The following is a 6003-nucleotide window of genomic DNA, read 5'->3' on the forward strand; positions in this document are numbered from 1 at the left end:
ATAATTAGTGGTTTTAATATGATATCTATCATTCAGAGAATTATGTATCAAATATTATGATCACATGTTATATAGCAAATATCGCTCATATTCTCTGCTTGCAAAAATGAAAGAATAGAAAACTAGAGCTATGAGATAGATAGATAGATAGAGACAGATAAATACATGCATGATATTTGAGATCTATCAAACAGCAGATGCTTTCTAAAAAAGGCACACACAACTTTGCTAAGATGTCATTGCTTTGTAGATCATGTATTTGGGAAAAAAAAAAAAGAAAAAAGAGGAAGCTATGTAATTTGATGGCTCATGCATGGACTTATGCCAATAAATATAAAGCTGGGCCAATTTGCAATCTGTTGTTTCTGGGGCAAGAAGGACCAACTTGATCACCCACCTAGTAAGGGCTTCACTAATTCCTAACCCATGGGGAGTAAAGGAATGCTCTAGAGGCCCTGCATGGTCAGAGAGGCAGGATGAGGTTGTGCAGGCATCAACTCAGATGAGGATGAACAATTTTGCCCCACATCTCTAGCAAGTGGACCACCTTACGCCAAATCCATTGCTTAGATTCAAGCTGGAGTTGAGAAGTTTTGTATGGCAGCTGTGACAGCTTGAGCCTTGCAAAAACCCGTGTGTCCTCTAGACCACTAGAGTTGAGAATATAGGTGGTAACCCAGAGGTATGAACTGGACTCTGGAATTTACCTGGGTTTTGACTATGCGTTGAATTTGTGGACAAAAGTGCACCCTGCCAATTCAACACCATAGTAAGTATTTCTGTCATTCCTCTGGCTGTAGGCAGAGCTGGTGTTGTTAAATGTAGTATCTACTGAAGTTTTATGCTGAATGTTTGTTCTTCCCTGTTTTCTTAACTTCCTGTGTTCTTTTCTTTGGATTGCTAACCCTCTCACGGCATGAATCACGAAAGCACTTAAGCACCAGCTCTGACTGAATTCACTGAGATTTATTTATTTGTTTATTTATTTAATGTCAATCACATCAGAACAGTTAAGTCTAACAGCAAGCTCTGAGCAGAAGCCCAGCAACTCCATCAGGAGTCAATGCCCCTGTGGTGTGAAGCACAGAATCTTATATTTCCACTTTCTGCCACACTGAGCCCACAAAGAACTTCATTCTGCAGTGCTTTTATAACAAAGAACTGTGCCTGTCTTTTACTGGAACCAGAACCTCTACCATGGTCACAGAACTAAATGTGTATTTTCAAATGTACTTAGTTCAAAGAGTACGTTCATGAATGAAAAAAACTTCTGTCTGTTTGGTACTGCATTCCAATACAGATTGTAAGCAAATAGACAAATAAAAGTGAATTGGAGCTTTCAGTGACTTCTCCTGTGCAGCTATGCCTGGTGAATTTAACTGAATCAATGAATAAACCTCTTCTTTTAAATGAATGTTGGAAAAGAGAAAATTTTGACAACAGTACCAATGACCAACTGAAGTTCTCCTCTATTCAGAAGCAGTCCCTGATGAACTCTGAAGCTATAAATGGACCTCTATGTGTTTCAAAAAGGACTCTTTAAAACAATAAGGAATTCACACAATTCTATGAGTTCTAACCATGAATACACAGAAAGTTATATGGCATAGGTTTTCATTCATTTTGTTGCTCTTTTACATTTTCCAACATTTAATAGTGCTTGGAGAACTTTGTACATCCATTATATGTGGCGGTGTATAGACCCTCTTAGTCAGATTGTTACAAAGGGAATTTAGTATAGTAACAAATAATGAAAACATTAACCACATGACAGAGGCACACTGTGTTTTGGAGTTGTAGGTGTTGTGGCAGATCTTCAGTTATGACATCCAGATAATTGTTGATGACAAACTGTGTATTCCGAAGCTGCTGCACTCCCACAAAGGGACCTTTGTTTGGCTTTATGGATGTAAGCAAGACCTCCTGCTGCACTGCTGCCAGCACACTGCCATCACCAAGCCCACACTTCCAGCAAACACTAACCCACCCTCACACAGAGCAAGAAGTCAGAAGACCTCACACTGAGAGTGCATAGAGAGCAGCCGTACCCAAAAGTCTGAAGAGAAAACTTGCTGGAGCCCCACAGTCCATTACTCGAAAAAGACAAAACATGCTCCAGAAGCAATTCCACAGCAAGTAAATGCCATGTGCTCCATAGGCATTAGTTCATTGTCTGACTGCGCTCAGGAGACGGAGTCTGTTTCTTCAAATTCTCACTTCCAGATGGCATTGTCTTATCCAGAGTGGCATCAGAAACAACCAACAAAAGCACAAGGCTAAGGGAGAACCTCTTGCTAGAAAACACCATGCTGGATGTCTCTCAAGTGAGTATTTGCAAGTGGTTTGATTTTCAGAAGGTGTTAGTGTATGTCAGTTTCTCTAGCGGGGACTGACTGCAGGGTATTCTGCTCTTTGAAAAACAGGAGACACACACACATATATATATATGTGTATATCTCTTTCTCTATACACAGACATACATACATGGGAATCTAATTTTACACTTCCAGGTGCAAATATTTTGACTCGTGTCTTTTGTATTCACACATCCCATGACATGTATCTACATAACACATGTACACTAAATAAACATATGGTGCTGCTAATAGCCCAGAGGTGCTATTTCCCATATAATAGACACTATTTGCCACCCTGTATAGAATGCCTGACCTAAACCCAATGCTTGCTTTGTATCTGTGCTGCAGTTAATCTATCTCACAAAGCTGAGGATGGGCACCATGCCATCCTGACAGATGGGTCTGACAGCCAGGAGACCATATATGTGCATCCAGTGTGGGTGAAACCGATGAGAGCCTTTGCCAGGGAGATTCAAACAGCTTTCTGTTTTGGCTGTACCTACTGCAATGAGAAGGATGTAGGCTTATATTACATGAGGTATATGCAAGTGCAGAGATTAGAGAGGGAGCATCACGTGTGTAAAGAAAAATCCATTTAAACAGCTACAAATCAAATACATCCAGTGAGAAAAAGTGAAGCAGCATTATGGCACTCCACACCCCTCTCGCTCCCCCTGGGAAGACCAAGCAAAACCCGTCATAACAAGTTAATTCGCCTGAACATGCCGGCAAGGGTGCAGAAACCTGTTGCACAGCTTTCTTCCTGTCCCAGAGGCACATAATATTTGGTAAAGCAAAGGCCTAACTTTCAAACACTGTGCAGACACTGCTCTTCTATATGGTATAAAAATCTGCTGAATCAAGGCACATGTCCTTTCGGCACAAAGAACATGAATTTAGCTTGTGTCTTTTAAAACATAATTTAAAATGGACTGTGACCAATCAGGTAATTGCATGAGTAGAAGTTAAAATACTGCTTTCAAAAATTATCCCCTTATAGAATTTTCATCCTCAGGTCGGGTCTGTGTGTTAGTACAGACCTGAATAGAAACACTATACAAGCTGTATTTTCAAGTGCTCTGAAAGGCTGAAGCACAATCACTATCCTTTTCTTCATTGTCATGCATTTCATTCATACCCACGACCAGAAAAATCTACATGAAGTCTGACATCTAAAAACAATTAAGTGGTACTTCTACTATTGTCTTAAACTGCTTTTCAATTAAAATTTAGGCAGTGATCAAAGATTTGGCACAGTATATGGAGTGACCACTGAAACAAGTTTATGGAAAAAATGTATCTCAGTATAACTTACATATTTTCTAAAACACTTAGCTGTTTAGTAAACCAAGTGAACAGTAAAAAGTAAAAATTCCATACAGAAAAAAAAAAGTGAAAGCATAGCCATATGAATGTGAATGAGATATGTGAGGGAAGTGATAGAAGTTCTTCCTTAAGAACTTAAGTGCCAGGTAGTGCAAGGGAGCTGGGAAACATGAAAAAAATTGGTATGAAGTGATATTGGCAGTTTTAAAATTATCCAGAAGGTCTTCTTGTAAATTAAGAAGTCAGATTCCTGTCCTTACAGACATTGAAGGCAATTTTGTTATCAGGTTTCCTAGGATGGGTGTTTTTCTCCACCCCTGTGATCACCCAAAATGGATGATCTTTCAAAGGAGCATCTTCTCATCATGAGTGGATCAGCAATGAAAATCTTCTGGTCCCCTCCTCCTCGCACAACAAGGGCTGATGTTTTTAGAATTGATACACTAATTCTTAATTATACTTAGAAATAATAATAATTTTAAAAAATAGTAAAAGAAAGTTTAAATTCTAAACCAGCTGCAGCCACCTTGTTGAAAATGGCAATTTATTACACTGGCAGCATGGGAAACCAAGGAGCAGTAAGTCAGCTTCCTTCCTGCTCCAAACTTTTCAGTAGCTTTTATTGTGTTTTGTTTATTGAATTAACCCCTGAGAACAGTGAAAAGAGGGGTGTTTTTGCAATGTGCTCAGTATTACAGAACTCAGCCACAATACAAATATGTCATAGCAACAGATTTGGACTTGTGCTTAGCCTGAAGGTGTAAGAAGAGGGCAAAGGTGATGTAGAGAAACTTTATGCCTTCTTATTTGGTATATTGATGTAGCCACAAACACGAGCTACCCACTGCCTCGAGGGTTGTTCTCACATCTGTGGACAGCTGAAATGTTTACACATCTTTTGCACTGTTGCTTCCTGCATTGTGAGGTATGGAGCTGCTTTGGGAGTATTGCAGATCCACTTATTTCTCGTACAGGAAATTTCATCAGGAAGAGAGTTGATCCTTATGTATGCCCTCTGCAGCTTCATCAGGGCAATGCGGTGTGTGTGCATGTATCACCTATTTTTAAGTACACCTTTTAAACTATAACGTACTTCATAACTTTTTGACACCTGAAAAACATAGTCATTTTAGTTCTCAAAGTTTCTGAAAACTTCTAAGTTCAGGAAGATACTGTATTATTTTCCAGATGATATCAATACATTAATATCCTGCCTTCTCCCATCTCAGATATTTTTTATTTGGTCTTCGGAGCCATTTTATTATACACTCAATTCATCAAATAAAAAGTGATCCTCTCCATGTACCCTCAAAATTCTTAGAGTTCTTTTAAAAGAAGTAAAAGCAAAATCTAAAAAGGGTTGCTTTTTAAAGTGTATTAAGTGTAGTGCCTTATTTGTAGTTAGAGAACCTACTGTCTAATATAGACATTGTAGATATGTAAAAATTATTTGAAGCATTAATATTTAGCCACATAGTACCACTCAAGTTATAAATTAATGGTTACTTTGGGAGAAGCAAATGAGAAGATATTTCCAATCAAAATCAATCACATAGGCTAAATGATTTAGGGATTCATGTCTACTGCTTTTCTTGTGGACTTGTTCTACAGATTACAAAGCAGAAATGTTAAGAATAAGCCAGTGGTGTAATTCTTTGATGTTTGATTTAAGCCTTCATATCTAATTCCTAGAATACTTTGTATTATTCAGTAAATTCTGCTTTAAGGAACTGCTGTTTATAATGGACTTAAAAAAAAAAAGGCAACGTATTTTTTTAAATTTCACAGTGAGTTCAGTACATTATTGCCATGAAGAAGAAAATCAGTAGTAAAGGGCATTCTGAGACTTTCACAGGCCTCAAGATAATATGATTTAAAAGATAGGCAAGTTGGCAGGCTATGAAATAAAGTTACAAAATTTGCCTGGTAGAATAAAAGTTCTTTGCAATCTAGAGAACAGTCTATAACATTGTCTTTGCCACTCTCTCCACACCCATGCCCCCCAAAATGCAAGCTTGTAGTTCCTTGATGCTGTTCTCCAGAATTTTTGTTTTAATGTCTTTTATATATATAGACAAATAAGCTCCTTCTTGTGGTATTTTTAAAAGGTTGCATATTGAAGAAGTAATGCTTGTTTTGCCAGCTGAATTGTACTGGAAGTCCCCAAAATGTAACCAGAATTAGACCTTGGTCATGGGTGCACTAGCACCTTCCTTCTCTCCAGTCCCAGGTATATGCTTGGGGGACCTCTGCAAACCAGGTTAGAACAGCTCCTGGGATTGCTTTTTCTTTTGGGCAATAAATTAGACTTCTTCTCCTG

Source organism: Pseudopipra pipra, chromosome 1, assembly GCF_036250125.1.
Source record: "Pseudopipra pipra isolate bDixPip1 chromosome 1, bDixPip1.hap1, whole genome shotgun sequence".
Classification (NCBI taxonomy): domain Eukaryota; kingdom Metazoa; phylum Chordata; class Aves; order Passeriformes; family Pipridae; genus Pseudopipra; species Pseudopipra pipra.